This window comes from Hirundo rustica, chromosome 6 (genome assembly GCF_015227805.2).
Source record: "Hirundo rustica isolate bHirRus1 chromosome 6, bHirRus1.pri.v3, whole genome shotgun sequence".
NCBI lineage: Eukaryota > Metazoa > Chordata > Aves > Passeriformes > Hirundinidae > Hirundo > Hirundo rustica.
This window is the reverse complement of record NC_053455.1, coordinates 1,374,120-1,399,296: the sequence shown is the minus strand read 5'-3', so window position 1 is coordinate 1,399,296 and position 25,177 is coordinate 1,374,120. Positions and strand designations below refer to the sequence as shown.

General features: G+C 48.1%; 1 protein-coding gene across 1 annotated transcript in view; it reads left to right on the top strand.

The window, feature by feature from the left end:
* MDGA2 (MAM domain containing glycosylphosphatidylinositol anchor 2) overlaps positions 1 to 25,177 on the top strand; it is a 205,854-nt gene that overhangs the window by 40,522 nt on the left and 140,155 nt on the right. The gene's annotated exons all lie outside the window — the stretch shown is intronic.

Sequence of the window (25,177 nt, the reverse complement as noted above, 5' to 3'; positions counted from 1 at the left end):
GTCCTGGAGCAGCTCCTCTGGATGCCCTGTGAGGACCTCACCTCCCTCGTCATTGTGGGCCACTTGATTGTCCTTAAAAACTTGGGAATTTTCAACTCCCACCTACTTTAGACGGAAAACTGGGAATGGTATTTATCCCAGGACGTTTTCTAGGGAGATTCCGCACTGGATCCCTTGCCTGTGGTCGCCCCTGAGCAGGAGAAGGGGCAGATTTTGGGATCAGCAGCCAGGAACGGTTTGAGCCCATCCCTTCTCTCCAACGCCAGTTATTTTAAACAAATATCATTAATGACATCATTAATTACATCACCATATATCCCCGAAAATCAACTTCCAGCCAAATCCACACGGAAAACTTCCCCGGGAATTGTGTGAAAGCTACATCAGAGCAGGCAGCCCTGCGCCCCAGCAATTTCACCCCTTTCCAGGCAGGAAAATCGGGAATATTTTGGGAATTTGGGCTATAAATAGATGTTGTGTAATGTCGGGATGACGTTCCCGTCTCCGTTCACCTTTTGGCTTCGCTCAGCAGCTGCTCCGGTGCATCTGTGGCGCTGCTGGGCTTTGGAGATGTCCCTGGGAATTTAAGTCAGGCCTAAGCATCCTAAAAAAAAATAAAATCCTAACGGCCAAACGGTGGAACGAATGTGGGAAATAATTAGGTCCGGCTTAAGAAATCCAAGATAATTCCTGAAATGTGGGTGAGCTCCATGGGAGCTGGTGGTTCTTGGCAGCTGCCAGCAGATCTCTGTTTTATTCCGTAATTATCTGCTCATCCATGAAAAATTCCTGGTTTTATAGGAAAATCTGGATTTGTTTTGGTTTTTAAGGAGCCTCTGTGGTCAGGACTGCCTCAAATCAGGCTGCTAATGAGCAGCCCAAATTAAACCCTTCCGACTCCGGATATTCCACAGATTTATGACGTGAAGATGGGGATGTGATGGATAAATATCCAGTCCTGGAGTTCTCCAGAAGGAATAATGCATCCAGGGATTGAAAGAAACCTGGAAAAGCCTTTTGGAGATCCAGCTCAATCCATTTTCCATCTTCCTTAGTGGTTCTTCTCAGGATCGTGAGGAATTTCATCGCTACGAAACATTATCCCGTGTTTTTGGGGGTGGATTTGTGACCCTTGGGAATCCTCTTGGGAGAAGTGAGAAATAACCTTGTAATTCCTGAATATTTATGTGGATTTCAGTATTTGAAGGGAATTGGGATTAAAAAGAGGATTGGCTTTTTCCAGGGACATGGAGTGGTAGGAAAAGGATTCCCACTGCCAGAGGGCAGGGTTAGGTGGGATTTTGGGAAGGAATTCCTGGCTGGGAGGATGGGGAGGACCTGGAACAGAATTCCCAGAGAATATGGCTAGAGAAGAGCCAGGAAAGGACCTCTTTTTCTCTGGAATTCTCAGAGCCAGGAAAGGACCCATTTTCCTCTGGAATTCTCCTCAGTTTGGAGACAGGAAAGGACCTGTTTTCCCCTGGAATTCTCAGAGCCAGGAAAGGACCCGTTTTTCTCTGGAATTATCAGTTTGGAGACAGGAAAGGACCTGCTTTCCTCTGGAATTCTCAGAGCCAGGAAAGGACCCGTTTTTCTCTGGAATTCTCCTCCTTTCGGAGCTGGGTCAGGACCTGTTTTCCTCAGGAATTCTGAGCTCAGAGCCAAAAAGGGACTCATTTTCCCCTGGAATTTTCAGAGCCAGGAAAGGACCCGTTTTCCTCCGGAATTCTCCTCATCCCAAGAGAAATAACAACTTCTGAGCTCAGTGCCCTGCAGCCCCTTTGGGATGTCAGGGTTCATAAGTGTCCCTGGAATCCGTACCTGCGGAGCTGAGCTAAAAATAGGGAATGTCGTGTGCTGCCTCTCCGGCTCAGAGGCCAGGCTGGAAAAAAGGCTGGGAATTTTCCTCCTCTCTGTGTTTTTTGATTTTTTTTTTTTTTTTTTAATCCAGGGCTGAGCAGCTCTGTTTGTGTTTAGGGAAAGCTGGAAAGGAAAATAATGGATATCGAGGGGAAGTTTTCACGTTTGGAGAAACGTGGGCTAAATGAGAGAAAGGGAAAATTAGGGAAATTCAGGAATGTTGGGGAGAGAGTAAGAAAAGAAAAGCTGTTGGGGTTTTATTCAGGGTTAGGAGGAGCTGAAGGAACAAGTGATGAGCAGATCATGGAATTCTGGAATGGGTGGGGTTGGAAGCGACCCTAAATTCCATCTCATTCCACCAGGAACACCTTCCACTATCCCAGATTTCTCCAAGTCTCTCCATGGACACTTCCAGGGATGGGGCAGGCACTGTTATCCATACTTACATAATTTTTTCATGGATGTATCCACTCTGTCCCTCCGTGCTCTTTTCCACTTGCTGAATTCCCAGGTAAAAGTGACCCCTGGCTTTGTTTCCTGGATTTTCCCCTTGTTAGGAGTGGATTTATGGAGTTCCCATGGGTGGGAATGCTGCCCTGGGGATTCCTCTGCGGGATTTAGAGGGAGGAAAGATTCCCTCATCCATTCTTTTTAGCCAGGGGATTTTCCAAGGGCATTTCTTGGTGCTGCCCAAGAGAAGAGAAATATAAAACATATGAAGATAATCTATAGATAATCTATAAATAGATTATAAATATAGATTATAGATAATATATAGATTATAGATAATCTATAAATCCTAATTAATAGCAAGGGGCAGGGAAACCTTGGAATGTTGTGGCTCCTAAGGCTGTGGGTCAGGAGCACCACACAAAAAGCTGGGAGTTCGCTCAGGTTGCTCATCGTCTCCTGTATATCAGGAAAATCTCTGGAATTCGGGATAACGCCAGGTGAGGGAGGCACCTGGGACCTCTCACTCCATCGGAGTGGTGATGGATTTGGAGAAACCTCTGGAATTTAATTATTGAGGGATGTGGGGGTGTTTAATTAGCGCTGAATTCCGTAATTCGCGGTTTCCGTGTGCGCTCAGTGGTGCACATCCTGTTGGTCCAGTGGCTCCGGTGGGCTCAGCGGATTTAGGGAATAGAGATATCCCAGATTTGATTGGAAAAGGTGATGAATTCCAGCAGGACTGACGTGGTTTTCCCCCTCCTGCGCCGGCGGCTGAACCTCAGTATTTATCTAGCTGTGAAAAAACCTCTTTTCCCTCTCTGAGTCTTTGGGATCATCCCAAATACCAGCTGGTGATTTTCCACGATTCCAAATCTCCTGGAAAAGTCCCTTAACAGCTCAAATCTCCCAACGTTTTGTTTCCCATTGGCTCCCTCACAAATTCTGGTTGGAAAAGATGGGATTTTTTTTTTAGGGTTTATTGGGAGAAAATTCCTTTTCTGGAGCTGATGGTTTAATCCAGAGCTTAAATTCCACCCAGTTCTGGCAGGGTCTTTGTTTCACCTCAACTGTTCCCAGTCCAAAGTTCTCCCTCTGTTGTCCTGGGAGGATTTTGTGGAATTATGGGAAAAATGCAGGGATGGGAACAAGAAAAAAAAAAAAAAGCCTGCAGTTATTTTTGGGAGCTGCTGAGGAGTTTGTTCTCGGGAGGAATTTTTTTTAATGGATTTGTCAGGGATCGGAAAGGGCGGATCTCCATCCTTGGAGGTGTCCATGGAATGATTGGATGTGGCTGTGTGACAAGGTGGGGGTCGGGCACAGCTCAGACCCGATGGTCTTGGAGGGCTTTTCCAACCTCAGAAATCCCGGGATTCTCTTGTTAAGAGACACGAGGAGTGGAGGTTCCTTGGTCTGGCTCCAGGACGGTGGAATTTCGTGGCATGGGCAGCACAGGCTTAACAGGGCTCGTGTGGGCCGGGAATTATGGAAAACGCCAAGGGAGCTGTGGAATTATCGAGGTTGGAAAAGCCCTCTGACAGCACCAAGTTAAACCAACCCCAGCACTGCCAAGGCCGCCCCTGCTCCACGTTCCCGAGTGCCAAATCCACAGGGATTTGAAATCCCTCCGGGAATACAAGGTTCCACCCCTGCCCAGGACAGCCCGTTCCAAAATGGATCACGGATCTCATGGAAGAATTAAAGCAGAGCCTGACTTGGCTTTTAGGGAGAAAAAAACCTTCAAAGGAGAGCGGCAGCAATGACAAAATCATCTGGATTTTCCTCCTGTGTTATTTTCGCTGGAGGATCCAGAGATTTATAAAAAAATAAGGGAAATAACCCCCCAAAAACAACAACAAACAAAAACCCACCAAAACAAAAAAACAAAAAACCAAAACCCACAAAAAAAAAAAAAAAACAAACCCAAACAAACAAACAAACAAAACAGAAAAAAAACCCACCCAAAAAACCTAAACCAAACCAACCAACAAACAAAAAACAACAAAAAAGCCCAAACCCAAACCAACCAACCAAACAAAAAAAACCCAAAAAACCCCAACAACAACAACAACAAAAAAACCAAACAAAAAAACCAAAAACAAAACAAAACCAAGAACACAACCCACAAACATTTAAATGAACTGAATGGAATTTTTTTTCCCCCTGGGGAATTACAAGTTTTCAGAGCCCAAAGGTTCTGTTCCCGTGTTTTCTTTCCAAGTACCTTGGAGCCACCAATGTCATCAGCCCTCGAGGGAAAAATCAGGAACAACGTGGAACAGAGCTGGTGGGAACAGCAGACGAGTGATAATCTTATAAATCCCGATAAAGCCATTTTTTCCCCCCCTGGAAACTCCAGGGTTTTTTTTTTTGCCTGCAGAGTTCAACCTCAGGAATATTAAAGAGATATTTGATATTGAAGTAATTTAAATAACAACGGGAAGGTGCCTAAAGCTTTGGGGTTTTTTCCCCCTTTGGGATAAATGATTGCAATGACTTTTTTTTTTTTTTTTTTTTTTTTTTTAAGGAAATGAGGGATTTCAGGAAACAGGGACGGGGGATTTTGTATCAGGGCCGGATTTCTAAGGTATCAATCCAAGTCATTCTCTCCGGAGCAGCTAAAAGGGGTCAATATTTAGGTTTTGTCAGGTCTAACCTGGCTCAGAGCATTCCGTTGGAATGGGGACGGGTTTGAAATTCCATTTTCTGATGGCGCAGAACCATTAAAATTCCCGAATTTCTTGGCTGTGAGGGATTCTATAAATACCCAGGGATTATTTATTCCATTAAAAAAAAAAAAAATCCTGAGCTCAGATCTGTGCACAAATACAGGGATTTCTGGGTTTGAACTATTAGGGGTGGTTTCCAGTCCCCAAAGAGGGTGGAGAAGATTTGGAAGAGTTTTTCAGTGGGAATGGAGTTGCTTCCAAGCTATGCAAGCCTGGGAATGTTCACCTGGAAAAAGGAAAGCTCCAGGGAGAGCTCAGAGCCCCTTGCAGGACCTAAAGGGGTTCCAGAAGAGCTGGAGAGGGACAAGGGATGGAGGGTCAGGACACAGGGAATGGCTTCAGGTGGACAGAGAGGAAATCTGGGTGGGATATTGGGAAAGAATTCCTGTCTGGGCTGGAATTCCCGGATTTGCTGTGGCTGCCCCTGGATCCCTGGCAGAGTCCAGGGCCAGGTTGGACATTGGGGCTTGGAGCAGCCTGGGGCACTGGAGGGTGTCATTGCCCATGGCTGTTTAAGATTCCTCTTAAATCCATTCCAACACAAACCATCCCGGAATTCCATGATCCTGTGCCACTGGGTGGAAGCTGTCACACCAGAGCCTCCCTTGCTGGTGCTGAGCCCTTTCCCCAGCTTGTCTGGATCTTGGGAATTGCGATGTTGCGTTAATTGATATTTTATCCATGGTGAGCAGTAATTGTTGCTTCCAAATCCGTCCTCCAGGTGCTCCAAGCAAATGCAGTTCCAGGGGCACAACTTGTTGCCCTGGGAAGAGTAAATAATCCATTAAAAATTGAGAGTTTAAGTCTTTATCCCGTCCCTGTGTGGCAAAAGGGAGATCGTTTGTCACACCGCCGGAATTGTTCCTGATTTATGCCGGGAGCGCCCGGCTCAGTAATTCCTACAGAAAAATTAATTGCGTGTGATATTCCCAAGCACCCAAACACCTTGGTGATTAATTGGGGTTTATGCCTCCGTAAAACAATGGGAAGATTCTGCTGTCTTTGCAGCACCGGGATAAATCATCTCCAGGGTTTCGGGATGCGTTCTGTTTGGATGGTGGGGAAGCGGGATTAAGCTCTGGCACTGCAGGGTTGGGATTTGGGATTGGGGTGGAAATTTCAAAGTGGAATTCCGATGCGTGTGTGAGGGGCGGGGAAAGAAATCAAGAATGCCGGTTTATAGAAGTCAGGAGATGTTTTCCCTCTCCCCTGCCGACCGGGATGCTTTTCCATTATTCCTTCACTTTGAAGGGATGTAAATTTTCCTGCGGGATAACAATTACCTTTGGAAGGGCGACAAGGCCCGTTGCCGTTGCGGTGATGGATAAGGAGAGCACGGGAGCGACGAGAGGAGAGGTGATTCAGGGTCACCTGGAGGCACAGTGGGACAGGCTCCAAGAGGCGCCAGCCAAGCGCCGCCAGCGACGCCAGCTGGGAGAGAAATCCTTCAGGAAAACTGGCAGGTCCTGAGCATCTGGAGAAAAGAGCAGCCTGGGAAGCTCCTTGCAGGACTCCAAGGATGGAGAAATTGGGGAGAAACAGGAGCGAAGCGGTGGTTCTAGATTTTTATTTCTTTATCGCAGGGTGCTGTCTCAGGTAATTGGTTTTAATAATTGATTAAATTCCAACCTGGAGGTCGTTATCCTTCTCTCTCCGGCCCGTTCCTGTTATTGCCATGATACTTCAGGAGCTTCGAGGATGAGTGGAAACATTACCACTTTTGTCCTGAGGTGATTTCATGGAATCATGGAATGGTTTGGGTTGGAAGGGGCCTCAAATCCCATCCCATTCCAGCCACGGCAGGGACAGCTCCCACTGTCCCAGGCTGCTCCAAGCCCAATGTCCAACCTGGCCTTGGACACTGCCAGGGATCCAGGGACAGCCACAGCAAATCTGGGAATTCCAGCCCAGCCAGGAATTCCCAATTCCCAATCTCCCGTCTAGCCCTTCCCTGTGTCCAACCAGTTGGTTGTAGCTGTGATAAAGCAGAGGGAATTCCTTTTGGGATACATCTCCTGCGCTGATTGGAGGCAGAAATCCTATTCCTGCTTTACTCTTGTTTTGGGGGCTCAGCCAAGGTGGAGCGTTTTTGGGGATTATTAATAATATTGTTTAACTTCTTAATTTTGTTAGGAAGGGTTTGCCTTATGCAAAGCAGCAAACAAAAATTCCTGATTTGGGGGAAAAAAATTAAATTTTAAGTCAAGATGTTCTCTATTTGCTTAAAAGAAATTTTCTAATTTTAAAGAGCATTTTAATGTGTGTAATTAGTTATGTCAATTTTTATTTTGTGGAAGCACCCCAGCATTTGTCTTCATGTTGGGCATGATGAGTTTGTCTGAAAATAATTTTTCAAGATTTTGGCGTTGGGCTTCTTCTGAGAGAGGATCATCAGGGGTTGTCCAAAAACAGGGATACGACTGGATGAGGAATTCACTTTTGTCCTGGCGAGGTCACACATCAAGGGCTGTGTCCAGATCAAGACAAGAGGATATTGAGGGGCTGGAGCGTGTCCAGGGAAGGGAACGGAGCTGGGAAAGGGCTGGAGAATTCCTGAGGGAGCTGGGAAGGGTCTGGAGAATTCCTGAGGGAGCTGGGAAAGGGCTGAGCCTGGAGAAAAGGAGGCTCAGGGGGAACCTTGTGGCTCTGCACAAGTCCCTGACAGGAGAGGGGATGATTCCCAGGGAACAGGGACAGGAGCAGAGGGAACGGCCTCAGGCTGGGCCAGGGGAGGCTCAGGGTGGACAGCAGCAGGAATTTCCCCATGGAAAGGGAGCTCAGGGCTTGGAAGTGGCCAGGGAGGTTTGGAGTGCCCAGGGCTGGAGGTGTCCCAGGAATTCCTGGAGGTGGCACTCGGAGCTCTGGGCTGGGGACAGGGTGGAGATCAGGCACAGGTTGATCCTGGAGCTCTTTTCCAACGTAAATGTTCCTGGGATTCTGGGATTCGGTTAACTTTGGAATACCCGACTCATTCTCCAGTCTAGAGCCTGTTGAAGTTAACGAGAGATGTTCTGCTTGCTTTTATTTTTGTTTTTTTTCCTGATTGCTCATTAATTGTGTGCAAACAGCTCGGGGTCAGCACGAGTTTGTTTATTGGGATTTATTTAAAGATTCATTTTGGTGATTCATTTCTCCTTGAGCATTTGCAGGAGATGATTCCAACCACTCCCATTTGCGCTCCGTTCCTGGATCCTGACAAAACGGAGCTGGGAGCTCTCTCATTCGCTTATCCATGAGCTGCTTTTCCATGAGTTCCGGGACAAGTTCCCAGGAATGTGTGTCCTGCTGTGCTGAGCGTGGGCAGCGCTCAGCCCTGCCCTGTGTGTCAGTAATTGTTGTGTTGTGGCTGGCTCGTTAATTAGCGCTCATTAGGGTTCATATTCCTAACCAACTGTGACATCACCATTGATTAATAATTACCTTCCTCAAAACTCGCTCCGCGAGCAGGGCAGAACAGAGCGGGAAGCTCCCAGGCTCTGGAATGTGAGTTCGGTGCAGCACTCAAGTTCAAGGCTTCCCTTTTCCCTGTCTAAATAATTCAAATATTTATTGATCCGCAGCCTTGCGTTATTTATCTTTTCGTTATTTTGGTATCCATCTGCTCTAGCTCAAGGTGTCCCTGCCCACGGAGTTGATAAAACGAGATGATCCTAAAATATCCTTTCCAAGCCAAGCCTTTTTTTTGGGGATTGATTGGTGGTTTTTAAGGGAAGTTCTGCCACGGAGTGCAGGCCAAGCTGGTGGAGGTAGCACGCGCTTGGCAGAGGCAGAAAGTTGTTCCCTTGAAAAATTTGCCGAAGTCATTCCCAAAAACATCGATGGGCTGACGTTGTGCAGCTCCAAAAGGGTTTTGTGCCGTTTGGCTCCAGCCCACACCGAAGGATCTGGGCAGAAATCCTTCCGGAGTGATCTTACATCCCTAATGGAATGATGAATATCCTAACGCATCCACTGATAAAATACGGATTTCCTGGCGCTTTTAGCATTCAGATTTCTGGATCTGTATTTTTAAGGGGGGTAAGTTGAGTGGATCCCAACGTGAGGGTGGACATTCAGGTGTGTGAGCTGGAATTCAGCTCTTCCAGTTAGTTTCCAGTTCCAGGAGTCCATGGAATCTGACAGAGTTTGCTGTGCTGAGGGATGTATTAAGGACAGCTTATGATCCATTTATTAGGGATGTGTTTAAAGCCATAATCTCTCATTGATCCAACCCTTGCCCAGACCCCCCCAAAATCCCACCCTGGGCACCCCTGGAAGCTTTGTTCAAACACTCCTGGAGCTCTGGCAGCCTCGGGAATGTCACCATTCCCTGGGGAGCCTGGGCAGTGCCCAGCCCGCTCTGGAATAGTGGAAACTTTCCCTGAAATCCAACCTAACCCTCCGTGACTCAGCTTTGTCCTTCATGGATCTCTTCTCTGAGAGCTTTCTGATCAGCATCTCTGTTGCAAATGTCAGGCAGCTTTTCCTTCTGGGAAGAAATCCGCGTTGGGATCGCATTTCTTCACCATCCGGAATTGTTCAGCCTTGTCTGGAAAATCAGTGCCGTCTTCAAGCACCGAATACCCAGGACAAGATAGTCCAGGTGAAAGTCCATGGAAAGAGCGTTGCTTCGGAGGGATGGATGCGGGGTGGAACAAACCCTGGATGTCTGCAGGAGCTGCTGCCAAACGTGACAGGAGAAAAGGAGGCTCTTGTGTCGCTGCACAAGTCCCTGACAGGAGAGGGGATGATTCCCAGGAAACAGGGACAGGAGCAGAGGGAACGGCCTCAGGCTGGGCCAGGGGAGGCTCAGGGTGGACAGCAGCAGGAATTTCGCCATGGAAAGGGAGCTCAGGGCTTGGAAGTGGCCAGGGAGGTTTGGAGTGCCCATCCCTGGAGGTGTCCAAGGAATTCCTGGAGATGGCACTCTGTTGTGTACATTCTCCTTGGCCTTGGACTGGTTTAAGTTGGACTCATAGACTGTGAAGCTCCAGAGCCAACTCCAACAGCCCCTTGGGTGGGGGTGGTTTCATCCTCTGAGCTTCCCAGGAATTTCTGGGAGGTGGGCAGACCCTGGCACGGGATGCCCAGATTTGCTGTGGCTGCCCCTGGATCCCTGGCAGTGCCCAAGGCCAGGTTGGACAGTGGGCTTGGAGCAGCCTGGGACAGTGGGAGGTGTCCCTGCCCATGGCAGGGGTGGCTCTGGGTGGGATTTAGGGTCCATTTCCAACCCAAACCATTCCATGATTCCATTTTCAATGCATCCCATTCCCATAGTTTGCAACCGGAAGCCATCCCAGCACATTCGTCCTCAGAGGAATTCTTGGAGTTTTGCTTCAGGGGGTACAAAACCTGGAAAAAACCCTGTCATAGAGCTGTTTCTCCTCTGGATGATTTCTCCTATGTGAGGAGCAACCCAGCCCATGGATGCTGCAAGCCTGGAGCCCCTGGGCTGGCTCCAACCTTTGGAGAATCCCAGAGTTTGGTTTGGGTGGGAAGAGAGCTTAAATCCCATCCAGTGCCACCCCCTTCCATGGACTGGTGTGGGTTTTTTGTCTTCTTTTCTTCTCTTAGAGTCAGGATTAAATGCTCAAGAGACGCAGTTTTCGTGTTCGGACTCAGAGGTTTATTAATTCTTATCTATGGTCAGTTCTTGCTAACAAGGTGGAAAATGTCTGTCTCTATCTCTGTACAAGGACTTTTAAGCACAAACTGTCCGATTATGAAATTACACCTTAATTATTTTCACTTTTAACCCAATAACCAAACACCCCTGGCCCGCAATGTGGATTTTTCTACCCAGTTCCAAAATCCCACCCAGAGCCATGGAGAAGAAGGTGAAAAAGAAGGACTCAGCCTCTGCCCTAAATCCTCCACCCTGCTTTATCTCTGTTCCTGTGTTCTAAACCCTTCAGCTCTGAGTTTTGCACCCTGTGCTGTCACACACTTCTATCCAAACCCCACACCCACAATCCCAGCGCTGTCACTCCATTCTGGAGCCTTTTCCACGGCCTCAGGTCAGTGCAGGGTTTGCTGGGGGGTCAGAGCCTGGCAGCACAGAAAGCCTGGAATTCTCAGTGCCCGGGGTTCCAGCAGGCAGGGACACTTCCACCATCCCAGATTCCTCCAAGCCCCAAAGTCCAACCTTGGCCCAGCCTGGTGGCGCAGCTGGAGCTGGGGGTTCCTGGGATGTCCCCAAGTGGCTCCGCTGGCACGGAGGGGAATTAAACCTGCCTTTGATGTCTGATTTTTGCCTGCGGTTTAATATGGTTTGATCAAAGCTTTGAGCAAGAGCTTAAACCTTGATTTTTCGCCCACATCCCGCTCGGAGTGGATGGATTCTCCCGTGGATGTGTGGAGAGACGTTAAACCTTCTGGATCTTGTTTTTAATATTTAACAGACACTTCTGAAATCGGCTCTAATTTAAAACTATCAAACACTTTGGGGCCCAGATAATGAGGAGGATATTAGGTAGCAATATTTTATTTTTTCTGAGCTCGCACGAAGGATTTATGCAATCATTATTTTGATTAAGGACATTTGAAAGCATCTGTGAGTATATTTCATTCTCCGCTGCTATCTTTAGCTCTTCCAATTAATTTCCAATTCCAGGAGTCCATGGAATCTGACAGAGTTTGCTGTGCTGAGGGATGTATTAAGGACAGCTTATGATCCATTAATTAGAAATGTGTTTAAAGCCATAATCTCTGCATTTTGAAGCGTCTTCTTTCCAGCTTTCCCGTTTTTATCTGGTTTTCCTCAAGTATTTTCTTCGCTGAGATCAGTAGAAGGATTGGCAGCTCCTGGGAACAAAAGGTCTTGGATGCTGCTGGATCCCTCCAGCTGAGGATCCTGTCCCAAAGCTCAGCCTTAAACATTTCATCCTCTGTGGCTTCATCTTCCTTGTGCAAAGCTCTTCCCTTGCCTGGGCCTTGAAGTTGGATCTGTACCAGGAATTTTTTGTTGCTTTGCCTGGGGAAAAATGCAAAAAAACTCCATTAAACTCATCAAGTCAAGGCCTTGTGCACATGGAAAAAAGCATTTTGGGATGGATCTAAAGAGGGAAATGGGGTTGGGAATACCCTGAGTGCCACCAGAATCTGCTCTACATGGAAATCACTCTGGGAATTATTTCCTGGTGGTGATGCCTGTGTTGACAGGAAAGTAAAAAGGGATTTCTTTTATGTTTTGGTGGAAAAAGAAGTGATCTGGAAAGGGCTGGAATTTAATTCGGGATGGAGATCTGGAAAGGGCTGGAATGTAATTCTGGTAATCCACTGAGGGGACTTGCTGCATCCCTGTTCCTCACTGAAAATTCCAGGCAGGCAGATGCCACTTCCTCATTACTCATCTGCTGGAAGTGCTTTCGATTCCAATTAAAAAATGAAAAACATTTTGAGACCATTCCCGAAGCTGATTTAAAACAAATCAGCGATCTGACAAATCCGAAGGTCAATCACCATGTTTGGGATTTAAAATTAAGTTCAGGAGTTGTGGGTTTTAGGAGAGAACAGAGCTGGGAAAGGGGCTGGAGAATTCCTGAGGGAGCTGGGAAAGAGGATGAGCCTGGAGAAAACAGGAGGGGACAGCCGGGGGGGTCGGGCTGTGCTCCCAGGGAACTGGGACAGGAGGAGAGGGAACGGCCTCAGGCTGGGCCAGGGGAGGCTCAGGGTGGACACTGGGAAAATTCCTTAATGGAAAACATGCTCAAACCCTGGCACAGCTGCCCAGGGAGGTTTGGAGTGTCCATCCCTGGAAGAGTTAAAAAAAAAAAAAATCTGGGAATGTGGCAGTTGAGAACACGGATGAGTGGTGACCACAGTGGTGGTGCTGGACTGGACTGATGGACTCTTCTGGTCTCTTCCTGCTTTAATGATTCTCTGATTTTATGATGAAAAAAAAAAAAAAAATTAGAATGCTGTGTTGTTTTTTTTTGTTTGTTTGTTTTTTTTCTTTTTTTTTTTCTTTTTTTTTCTTTTTTTCCCCTGCTGTTTTTGAATGGATTTGCTCCCACGTGGAAGGACAAGGGAAGCTTGGGATCTGAAGTGACCAAATGGAGAAGAGCTGGGCTGCTGGGAGGTCCAAAGGCAGCCAGACATGAAGGACAATCCCGCTTTGTGCCTTCATCCACTGCCTTAGGCCCTTGTTAGGAACTGAGGAATTCCTCATCGGAAACTGAGAATGTGGAGTTCCATGTTGGGAATGGAGAATGTGGAGTACCCTGTTGGGAATGAAGGATGTGGAGTTCCCTGTTGGAAACAGAGGATGTGGAGTTCCCTGTTGGGAATGGAGGATGTGGAGTTCCTTGTTGGGAATGGAGGATGTGGAGTTCCCTGTTGGGAATGGAGGATGTGGAGATCCCTGTTGGGAATGGAGGATGTGGAGATCCCTGTTGGGAACGGAGGATGTGGAGTTCCCTGTTGGGAATGGAGGATGTGGAGATCCCTGTTGGGAATGAAGGATGTGGAGATCCCTGTTGGGAACGGAGGATGTGGAGATCCCTGTTGGGAATGGAGGATGTGGAGCTCCCTGTTGGGAATGAAGGATGTGGATTTCCCTGTCGGGAATGGGGGAATGTGGAGATCCCTGTTGGGAATGGAAGATGTGGAGTTCCCTGTTGGGAATGGAGTATGTGGAGTTTCATGTTGGGAATGGAGGATGTGGAGTTCTTGGTTGGGAATGGAGGATGTGGAGATCCCTGTTGGGAATGGAGGATGTGGAGATCCCTGTTGGGAATGGGGTATGTGGAGCTTCATGTTGGGAATGGAGGATGTGGAGTTCTTGGTTGGGAATGGAGGATGTGGAGTTCTTGGTTGGGAATGGAGGGTGTGGAGATCCCTGTTGGGAATGGAGGATGTGGAGATCCCTGTTGGGAATGGAGGATGTGGAGATCCCTGTTGGGAATGGAGGATGTGGAGTTCCCTGTTGGGAACGGAGGATGTGGAGTTCCATGTTGGGAATGGAGGATGTGGAGATCCCTGTTGGGAATGAAGGATGTGGAGATCCCTGTTGGGAATGGAGGATGTGGAGATCCCTGTTGGGAATGGAGGATGTGGAGTTCCCTGTTGGGAACGGAGGATGTGGAGTTCCATGTTGGGAATGGAGGATGTGGAGTTCCTTGTTGGGAATGGAAGATGTGGAGTTCCCTGTTGGGAATGGAGGATGTGGAGATCCCTGTTGGGAATGGAGGATGTGGAGTTCCATGTTGGGAATGGGGGATGTGGAGTTCCATGTTGGGAATGGAGGATGTGGAGTTCTTGGTTGGGAATGGAGGAATGTGGAGATCCCTGTTGGGAATGGAGGATGTGGAGATCCCTGTTGGGAATGGAGGATGTGGAGTTCCCTGTCGGGAATGGAGGAATGTGGAGTTCCCTGTTGGGAATGAAGGATGTGGGGTTCCTTGTTGGAAACTGAGGATTAGAGAATTCCATCCAGCAAATCCACGTATTCGCTGTGCCAGAGAGTTCTAATGATAACAGGGAAAGATGGAAGGAATACACTCTTTTCCCTCCCTCATCTCCCTCTTTGTATTCCCAAATCTTGGCCCAGCTGCTTTATGGAGGTGCCGAGCTTGTGGTGATTCCAGCAGAGCAGCGATTTTCTCTGGAAAACCTGAGATATTGTGGATAACGTTTCCCTTGCATCCATGGGCTCAATCCATGAGGAGCTGGCAGCTCGTCTCCACCGATCCCAGCCCTTGGGAAGCCTCTGCTGGTGGACAGGGATCAGATGTGGAATTTACCACTGCTGAACTTGGAGGCTGTGCAGGGTCGGGTGGTGAATTTTGGCTGGTGAAAGTGAGATCCTTTTCCCACTCCCACAAATTTTGCACGGAAGGAGCGACTCCCTAATGGAAGTTAATGACTAATTACCCTCTGCTAATGGGATTGGAGCTTTCCTTTCCAATTGGAAAAAGGGCTGGAAATTCATATAAACAATGACACCTGACCTGGCGGTGCCTGAGTACCCGGGTGGGAGTTTATTATTTCTCCTCATTAATTTTTATTGATTTGTTGATCGCTCATTGATGCCTGTCCAAATAAATCCTGGAATGCTGAGGGGTTACTCCCCTCTGGATCTGTTCACATCAATACCGAGACGTTAGTTTGGATTCCCAAGGAACTGGATCCATAGGGAGGTGATTTCTGGCTCTGCTGGAAACCCTGTGTTGATCCAATTCCTAATTAATATTGATATTCTCCAGCGATGGAGGAGCCTCAGTCATTGCTCAGCTCCACAAATCTCGTGGAATTGTTCCCATGTCCAAGGGTTGGACACAAAGGAGTGTCCTGGCAGTGTTTCCAGGAGAAATATTGCCTTGGAAGCTGGTATCCATCAAAGAACTGGGAAAGGGAGAGGGCAGGGATCGATTGAGGGATGTTATGAATTCCCAGTGCCGGGAGAGCTTGGATCCACAGCATCTCCCTGGGAACTGGGCTGAACCTGTCCATGATTCCTGGCGGAATTCTTCCAAGCAGCCTAGGGGGGGGGGGCGATCCAACAATCCGCTGTTGGTGGTGTGGGAAGGTGGCACAGAAATCATGGAAGAAGCAAGGAACCCCTCAGGATCTCTGTCCCCTCAGCCCCTCTGCAGCTCTTTCCTGGCCCAGCACAGCCCGGGATTTACTAAAATGAAGGAAAACCTCCGCTTATCTCCCCCGGGTTGGCCAAAATTTGGGAATGGGATGATTTATGCTATTAAAATGTGGAATTTCCCTGAAAAACTCTCAAGCATTCCAAGCTCAGTGCTCCAGAATTTCTCCACAGGGGGAAAAGGTTTAGGGTGGACAGAGCCCCCGGTTCTGTTCCCAATGCCAGGGCCTGAAGGAAATGGGAGATTTTTAGGCAAGTCAGATTTTCCAGTGGCTGGAATATCTTGGAATGACGTTTTAAGTGCCAGGTGTGGCGCTTAAGGCACTTTGTGGTTGCCCCGATGCAGCACATTTGGAGCTGAAGCGGTTGGAGAGCTGGAAGGAAGGGTTAGATGGGATTTGGGGAAAGAATTCCTGGCTGGGAGAGTGGTAAAACCCTGGGGTGGAATTCCCAGGGAAGCTGTGGCTGCCCCTGGATCCTTAGAAGTGTCCAAGGCCAGGCTGGAGAGGCTTGGAGCGCTCTGGAACAGTGGGAAGTGCCTTTACATGTGGAATGGGATGAGCTTTAGGCTCCATTCCCACCCAAACTCTTCCCTGATTCCAAAAGATCCATTCCCATAAACAAATTTTGATGGAGCCCGGAAAACATAAAATCCGTGGAATAAATTCCCATCTTTTAAGAGGGAGCACATTCCAGTTCATTCAGCTGCTCCTTCTCCACGCGGTGTTTGACAACGAAGACGTGAGAACGAGGTGTGAGACACTGAAGTACAGGAAACACGGCTTTAATTCAAGGAATCATTTTATTCCCTGAAAGGAGATTTGTTTTCCTTGTTTTTTTTTCCTCAGGAACAGATCTCTGCTAGCTCCCAAAAACCAGCAAATTGTTTAAAAAGCTGTTTGTTCTCGCCTAACGTTCCGAAGTGGCGTTTCCTTCTTCGTTCGCATTCGTGGAAGGTTCTGTATTTTAAATTTGCTCTTTAATATTAAACGGTGCTTTTTTTTTTTTTTTTTTTTTTTTCTTTTTCCTGGCAGCAAACTAAGTTGAGATACATTCCATAGTCAGTGGAATTTCTGCTCCAGAGCCGAACAAGGGCAGGCTTTTCTCAGGATGGTGTTATCCCTGCTGCTGGAATTTGTGTCGGGGTTTTGCAGCACGTGCAGCACTTCCTCCTATTTTGGGGCACCCTCAGAAATTGTGGTTTTAGGGCTTTTCCTGGTCTGCTGAGGGTGAGACTTGGGAGGAAGGGCTGAGGGAGCTGGGAATGGGCTGGAGAATTCCTGAGAGAGCTGGAGAATTCCTGAGGGAGCTGGGAAAGGGCTGAGCCTGGAGAAAAGGAGGATCAGGGGGAACCTTGTGGCTCTGCACAAGTCCCTGACAGGAGAGGGGATGATTCCCGGGAAACAGGGACAGGAGCAGAGGTAACGGCCTCAGGCTGGGCCAGGGGAGGCTCAGGGTGGAGAGCAGCAGGAATTTCCCCATGGAAAGGGAGCTCAGGGCTTGGAAGTGGCCAGGGAGGTTTGGAGTGCCCATCCCTGGAGGTGTCCCAGGAATTCCTGGAGATGGCACTCAGAGCTCTGGGCTGGGACAGGGTGGGGATCAGGCACAGCTGGGACTCTGGTCCTGGAGGGCTTTTCCAAACTCAGTGATTCTGTAAGGTTTGGATTGGATATTTGGGAAAATTTCTTCCCTGGATTGGTTGTCCAGCCCTGGCGCAGGTAGACGGTGGAGTCTCCATCCCTAGAGGGATTTAAATCCATGTGGATGTGAGACTTGTGGACATGAGGCAGTGGTGGCCTCAGCAGTGTGGGGGAACTGTTGGATGAGCTTTTCCAACCTTAATGCTTCCATAATTCCATGAATATTTGTCTTGAGCTCATGCTAAGTGGGGAAATGGTTGGATTTAGAAGATAATCCCTGAGAATTTTCCAAGCTTCTGCTATCCCAAGTTGCTCCAAGCCCCAATGTCCAACCTATCCTTGGACACTCCCAGGAATCCAGGGGCAGCCATAGCTTCTCTTGGAATTCCATCCCAGCCCCTTCCCACCCTCCCAGCCAGGAATTCCTTCCCAATATTCCAATGTCGCACATCTTGAGAGCGTTTCCTCTCATCATCATTGTGTGTACGTGCTTTATCCTTCAGGATAAATCCGTGTCTTCCCTGTTGCCTGTCAGGAACTGCTCTACCAGCGCTTCCTGGTAAGGAAAAAAGAAAAATTAAATTAACTAAAAATTAAAACAAAATTTAATTAAAATTTTAAAAAATAAATGAATTAAAAATCTCCTAAAAGAAGTTTCACCAGCCCATGTAAATAATTTAGAATTCTGTTGTTGTTTTTTTGACGAGGTGGTTTTTAACGCGCTTGATTTTCATCCCTCTCTGCCTTTTCCAGCGGGGGGAAATTCCACGTGTTTTTTTTGTGTGTGTGTGTGCTCCCAAATAAGTGAGATGTGTTTGCTGCCAGCCTGCGACGGTGCTGAAAAGGGTCTGGCACCGTCGTCTGTTTTGTGATGCCAGGAACAACAAAGTGTTGCTTCAATTAAAGACCTCCCTTGTTGACGATTCCTTATTTTAGCAGATCCCTTGATCCCACTGCCGGCAATCTGTGGGATGCGAGCGGCTCCAGGAGCACTTCAGGGGGGGAAGTGGAGTGTGGGAAGGGTTCCCTCGATGCTCATCTCTGAAATCCCCGCTGAAGCAGTGGGGAAAAAAAAAAAAAAAAAGGAAAATGCCCTTTTTGTTGGGTGTAAGGGACAGATCAGCCCGGAATGCTGTGAATTAACCAAGAGTGGTTCTCTGGAAGTGCTGGAGTTAAGGGGCTGGGAAATCCGGAAACACGAATTTCCCAGGTTGTCATTTAAGTACAAAAAGCTGAAAAAAAAAGAAAAAAGAAAAAAAAAATATCTCAGTTTCAGGCTTTCAGGCAGAAATAAGGATTGCAAGGCGGCGTCTCTCAGCGATTCTATTCTCAAAACCGAAACCCAGCTTAAAAACAGCACGAAAATCCTAAAATTCCTCTGAAACCCTGCCTGGAATCCCCAGACCAGAGGGATATTTTCTCAGTGCTGATGCTCCAGGCAGTTCAATTTTTAATTCCAAGGTTGTTTGCCAAGAGTGTCCCACACATGGTGGGAGTGAGGGTACCCATGGTATCCCTGGATTTCTTTTGGGAAAAAAAAAAAAAAACCAACAAAAAAACAACCCAAAAAAACCCATGGCAGCCAAAATTCGTAAATCCAATCGTGGTGCCGGGCATGGAGAAGTGCAGCTCCTCTCCTGGAGCTGAAGTAGCTGGATGAGGGAAACAAAGAGCAGGAGTTAAATCAGGGAATGAATTCCTGCAGGAGCACAGGGGAAATTATCCCTAATTGCTTTCCTGGGCAGGGACACACGGGCGTGACCCAGTGGCGGCGGATCTTTGGGAGACCTTTGCTCCCGTGGAAATGGCAGGAATTGGCCCTGCAGGGACGTGTCCGGGGCTCAGCTGAAGGAAAAAGAGGCGGCATTCCCACAGGGAATGAGTGTGGAGCGGGAAAAGGGGTTTCTGATGTTTTATTCGCTCCTACAAATTCCTAAAACTGGATTTCATCCCAGCTGGGGATTGGCGGCTTCTTCCAAGGAACACGCGGTAGGAGAAGAGGAAATGACCTCAGGCTGTGCCAGGGGACATCTAATTTGGATATTTGTAGGAATTTCCTCATGGAAAGGTTTGTCCAGCCCTGGCACAGCTGCTCAGAGCAGGGGTGGATTCCCCATTCCTGGAGGGATTTAAAATCCATGTGGATGTGGCACTTGGGGACACGGGGCAGTGGTGGCCTCGGCAGTGCTGGGAATGGTTGGATTTGATGGGCTCTGATGGGTTTTTTCCAACCTGGACAACTCCAGGATACAAAGAGACTGGAATGTCAGCAGCGTTGCTTTGGGCTGCAGGATAAATTGTTAAGGACAAATTAAAGCTGATGAAAAGCGAGCAGGGAGGTGCTGAATCATTAAAGGAAACTAGAATCCAAATTCCCGTGGTTTTAGGAAGTATTTCCTTCTCTGACTTTCCCGAAAAAAAATTTCCCATTAAATGAGTTTTTGCAGAGGATATTCTGCATTAGTGCTCCTGCAGGGAACTGAGAGTGGGACAGTTGGAACCGGAGACTCTGGATTTGCCAGGCATGGAGGAATTCAGTATCCCAATTCAATTCCCAAAGGAATTCAGTTCTTCCAAAGGAAATGAGCTGGAGAGGGACTGGGGACAAGGCCTGGAGGGACAGGACACAGGGAATGGCTTCCAGTGCCAGAGATGGAGGGGATATTGGGAAGGAATTCTGCTCTGTGAGAGGCTGGGCTGGAATTCCCAGAGCAGCTGCGGATCCCTGGATCCCTGGCAGTGTCCAAGTGTTCCTGCAGGGAACTGAGCGTGAGACAATTGGAGTGGGAGACTCTGGACTTGCCAGGCATGGAGGAATTCAGTATCCCAATTCAATTCCCAAAGAAATTCAGTGCTTCCAAAGGAAATGAGCTGGAGAGGGACTGGGGACAAGGCCTGGAGGGACAGGACACAGGGAATGGCTTCCAGTGCCAGAGATGGATGGGATATTGGGAAGGAATTCTGCTCTGTGAGAGGCTGGGCTGGAATTCCCAGAGCAGCTGCGGATCCCTGGATCCCTGGCAGTGTCCAAGGCCAGGTTGGACATTGGGCTTGGAGCAGCCTGGGACAGTGGGAGGTGTCCCTGCCATGGCAGGGGCGGGAATGGGATGGGATGGGATGGGATGGGATGGGATGGGATGGGATGGGATGGGATGGGATTTAAGTTCCCTTCCAGAACCATTCCATGATTTTGTATTCTCAGCCCAAATCCGTGTCTGAGGAGCTCTCCTGACCTTTTCCTGATCCCGCTCTGAACTCCAGCAGTTTTTAACTCCTGCCCAGCAGCAGGAACAATGACCAGCAGTGCGAGGAGTTGTAAAGGGTGGGAAAGAGCCATAAATCCACCTGTTCCTGGAAAAGCAGCTTTAGGACAGCCTGAACTCGATGTATCCAGCACTGCTAAGTTTTGTAGTGTCAAAATTAGGTCAGGCCTAATTTCGCGGCAGCGGCGTCGGGAAGCAGCGGCGGGATTTGATTATCTGGGAGCCTTGGGATGGCAGCGCCATCAATCACGGAGCCTTCCCGAGCTCCACAAACACCAGGATAGATGGAAATATTGAGCAGGGTGGGAAAAATCAGCCCCAATTGGGATAAAAGGTGATTTTGTCCTGTTTGAAGGGGAAGTTCAGCTCAGGATCAGCTCAGAGGAAGGTGCCCAATAAATACTCCCATGGGCATCGGGTGAAAGCGGGTGGGAAATATCTGGGAATGATACGGAGTGATCCAGGAATGTCAGAACCGAAATCAGGTCAGCATCGCACCTGAAAGTTTCCTCTCTTAGGCACCTGGAATTTGGCTCAAGATGAAGGATTTCTCCACAAACGGAATATTTGTTTAACAAAAGCTACTTGCGTAACATTTGACTTTCCCCAAAGAAAAAAAAAAAAACCCACATTTAGAGAAGAAATAAAAAAGAAGCTGTTTCAATAATCCATTTATTTGTGGACAGAGCCTCACCTCCAGCTGGATAAAACAGCCCCAAATCCCAAATTAGCTGCAGTAAAATGCTCCGAATTCTGCGTTGATGGGGGCAGTGCATTCCCATGGCAGTACCTCGGCGATTCCTGGTCATTCCATTTGCAGTTTAGGAGAATTAAGAGCTGGGATAATATGGGAGAAGTGAATTCTGAGAGTAGTAAGTGCCTGCAATTACTTTAAATCTCCTCTTTCTTGAGAAAACTCCATTATTTTTTCCCTATTCTGCTGCAGAACTGCACTAAATTCACGGAGGGCTTCAGTCCTGCTAATTAATTTTCCATGGAAAAGCGTCTCCTGGTGCAGAATATGGATCGGGGGAAAGCTGCAGGAGGGGAGATTTGATTTGTGGCAAATCCATCCTGCATTTTCTAGCAGGTCCATCATGGATCTCCTGTTTCCCCAAAAAGTCTAATTTTTACTCGGTTTTAAAGAATCCTACACATTCCACAAATCAGGAAGGTCTTAGCGCAGCTCAGATTAAGGGAATTCAGTCCTGGATCCGAGTTCTGATGTTGGTCAGAGTTTAATTCCCTTTTTTCCAACAAGGATTTGACCAAATCCCTCAGAATTCCTTCCCGGTATCCCATCCATCTCTGCCCTCTGGCACTGGAAGCCATTCCCTGTGTCCTGTGTCTCCATCCCTTGTCCCAAGTCGCTCCCCATGGAATGATTCCCCTTCCCAGCTCCACAAATCTCCATCTCCCAACTCCTCTTCCCATTCCAGCTGAAACAAATCCCAAAGTGCTCTCAAACTTTCCTGCATTCTCATTCCTGCACAACCTCATTCCCACTTTTCTCAAAGGATCCTGATATCCTTCTCCATAGAAAAAGGTCAACACGTGAACCTGGAGCAGCTGAAATTCCCAACCATTCCCAATCCATCAGCACAGCTCAGGGATCACCAAATCCTCCTCAAGCCTCCAATATTTTCCCAGAGTGAGTCCAGTGAGGACTTCCCAGGCTGAGAAAACATCCAAATTCCACTGGAATTCCTTTGGATCGGGACTTTGGATCACAGCTTCTCTGGGAAATCCATTCCCGGGCCTCCCTACACTCCCAGCCAGGAATTCCTTCCCAATATCCCATCTAAACTTGAAATCGCTGGAAAAGAGCGGCCAAGAAGGACAATGTTTGTAAGGAGAGAGGGAAAGGACAAACTTCCAGTTTTTCATGGAAAGAGGGAATCTTGGGTGGTCACTCAACCCTTACAGCTGAACGAGGGGTTTGCGCTCGGATTTGCTGTTTTACCTTTTCCTTGGACAACTTTTCCTTGCTCGGGAATGGCACTGGGAAGGATCCACGCAGCGTTTCCCATGTGTAATCGCCATCCAAATCCTCCCCAAATGCCACAAACAAAATCAGCGCTAAGTTGGTATTATTCTAACGGATGAAATCCCTGGAGGCGGCTTTCAGAAGGAGCTGGAATGAATATTCCTGCAGGAAAGAGGGAGGTGGCATTTCGTAATTATGGGATGTCTCCTGAACCATGAGGTTTTTCACTCAAAGGAGGGGGAATATTTGGTATTTCCCTTGATTGGTTTGATCTCCTCTTAAAGCAGTGTTTTCCCTGGAGGTAGTAAAACCGTCTCTCACTTTCCTGCTCCTTCCCAAGTTTAATGGATTCGGGAGAGTGGCACAGCCACCGAAATGAAGGACACTTCAGCTGCCATTTGGAGTTAGATGAATATAACATGAATAAAAACATGGAATATTAATGGATTATGGATTTAAAAGGATGTTGGAATAATGTTGCTGACTGCTCTAATTTGATCCCAAGTTTGACGAGCCGTGCTGAACCCTCGTTTACCTTTCTGCTCCGTGGCTCCGCTTCAGCATTCCCGTGTTTTGGACTTTGCGCAGTGGGAGATGATGGAAGCCCCAGCGGTGACTCAGAGCCCTGGAAAGGGCAGAACAAAGAGCACATTCCACATCCTTGGGATGTTGAACTCTCGGCAGGTTTGGATCAATCCCAGACCTTTGGATCATGATCCCACAATGGGCTGTGTCCACAGGGAGCTGTGTGTGGGCTGGACCAGGAATGCCACGGGGAGGGGGTGGGTCTGAAGGGATGCCAAAGCCCTGCACCCCGGGAATTCCATGTGGATCTTAGCAGAGGAATTTCAGAACGATCAGAGGAGCAGGATTGGTGTGATGTGCAGCACGGAGACCTGGCAAAGCAGCCTTGGGAAGGGGATCCAGCTGTTGCAAGGGGCTTGGGCAGGAATTCTGAGGCTCTTCCATGGAGAGTGGGGCTGGGAGCTCTATGGCATCACATGGATGAACAGAAAGAATGGAACTCCCTGTGTTTAAATCCCACAAAATTCCATTTTATCCTTTGTGCTCTTTACTTTCTGTGATTTTATTTGGGTCTATAAATCAGTTTCCTTCTGATATCGATCCACTCCCTGGAAATTGTCATAGTTGTGAATTTCACGGTTCAGAAGCGAAATCGTGGGGCTGGGAATGTGCTTTGGAGACTCGTGGAAGCAGAGCTGGGATTTATGCAGGTGTAATAACAGGAATATCATGGTTTCCTTACACTTAGGACGTGCAAAGCCGAGTAATTCCTGTCCTACAGGTTGTACCAACAAGGAAATTAAAGTAAGGTTCTGCCTGTTCTTAACTCCTGCTCCGAATCCTGATCCTGCTGACAGCAACAGGATTTGGAAAGGAGGTAGCAGCATCAGTGCCACTGCTTCTCCTGCTTAATTTTCCTGCTTTAATTAAGCCTCTTCATTAGCATAACAAGTGTGATAATGCATTTAGGAAGATATAGAGTAAAAAAACAATAACGCCGAGTTCATTTTGGAAACGGAAACAAAAAAAAAAATTGGAACGCAAGCGGGGGGTGCTGAAGGTTTCGTTCAGTGGGTTTCCAGGGATTAATAAAAACCATGGAAATCTCTTGTGCTGCTGAGTAAACAAGGAGTATCCGTGTGGGGGAGATACTCAGTGCTGGTTCCAGGGCTGGGGTGGCCTGGGATGGGCTTGGTGGGTTGGATCATGGAGCTGAAAACACCCAGGCGGGTTCAATTCCCTTAAGAGCTGGACTCAATCCTTGTGGTTTTTCCAACTCAGAGCATCCTGTTATCCCGTGATCCATGTGGTTCTCATCCCGTTTCTCTGCTGACCTTGCAGCTCAGAGCCACCCCAGGAGTGGGGTTGTTTGGGATGGGCTTGACGAGTTGGATCATGGAGCTGGAAACACCCAGAGGGGTTCAATTCCTTTAAGAGCTGGACTCAATCCTTGTGGGTTTTCCAACTCAGAGCACCCTGTTATCCCGTGATCCATGTGGTTCTCATCCCGTTTCTCTGCTGACCTTGCAGCTCAGGGCTAGCCCCAGGAGTGGGGTTGTTTGAGATGGGCTTGGCTGGTTGGATCATGGAGCTGAAAACACCCAGGCGGGTTCAATTCCTTTGAGAGCTGGACTTAATCCTTGTGGTTTTTCCAACTCCGAACATCCTGTTATCCCTTGATCCATGTGATTCTCATCCCGTTTCTCCGTTGCAGCCGCCCAGCTCAGGGCCATCCCCAGGAGTGGGGTTGTTTGGGATGGGCTTGGCTGGTTGGATCATGGAGCTGAAAACACCAAGGCGGGTTCAATTCCTTTAAGAGCTGGACTTAATCCTTGTGGTTTTTCCAACTCAGAACATCCCGTTATCCCGTGATCCATGTGGTTCTCATCCCGTTTCTCTGCTGACCTTGCAGCTCAGGGCCATCCCCAGGAGCGGGGTTGTTTGGGATGGGCTTGGCTGGTTGGATCATGGAGCTGAAAACACCAAGGGGGGTTCAATTCCCTTGAGAGCTGGACTAAACCCTTGTGGTTTTTCCAACTCAGAACATCCCGTTATCCCGTGATCCATGTGGTTCTCATCCCGTTTCTCTGTTGCAGCCCCCCCAGCTCAGGGCCATCCCCAGGAGTGGGGTTGTTTGGGATGGGCTTGGC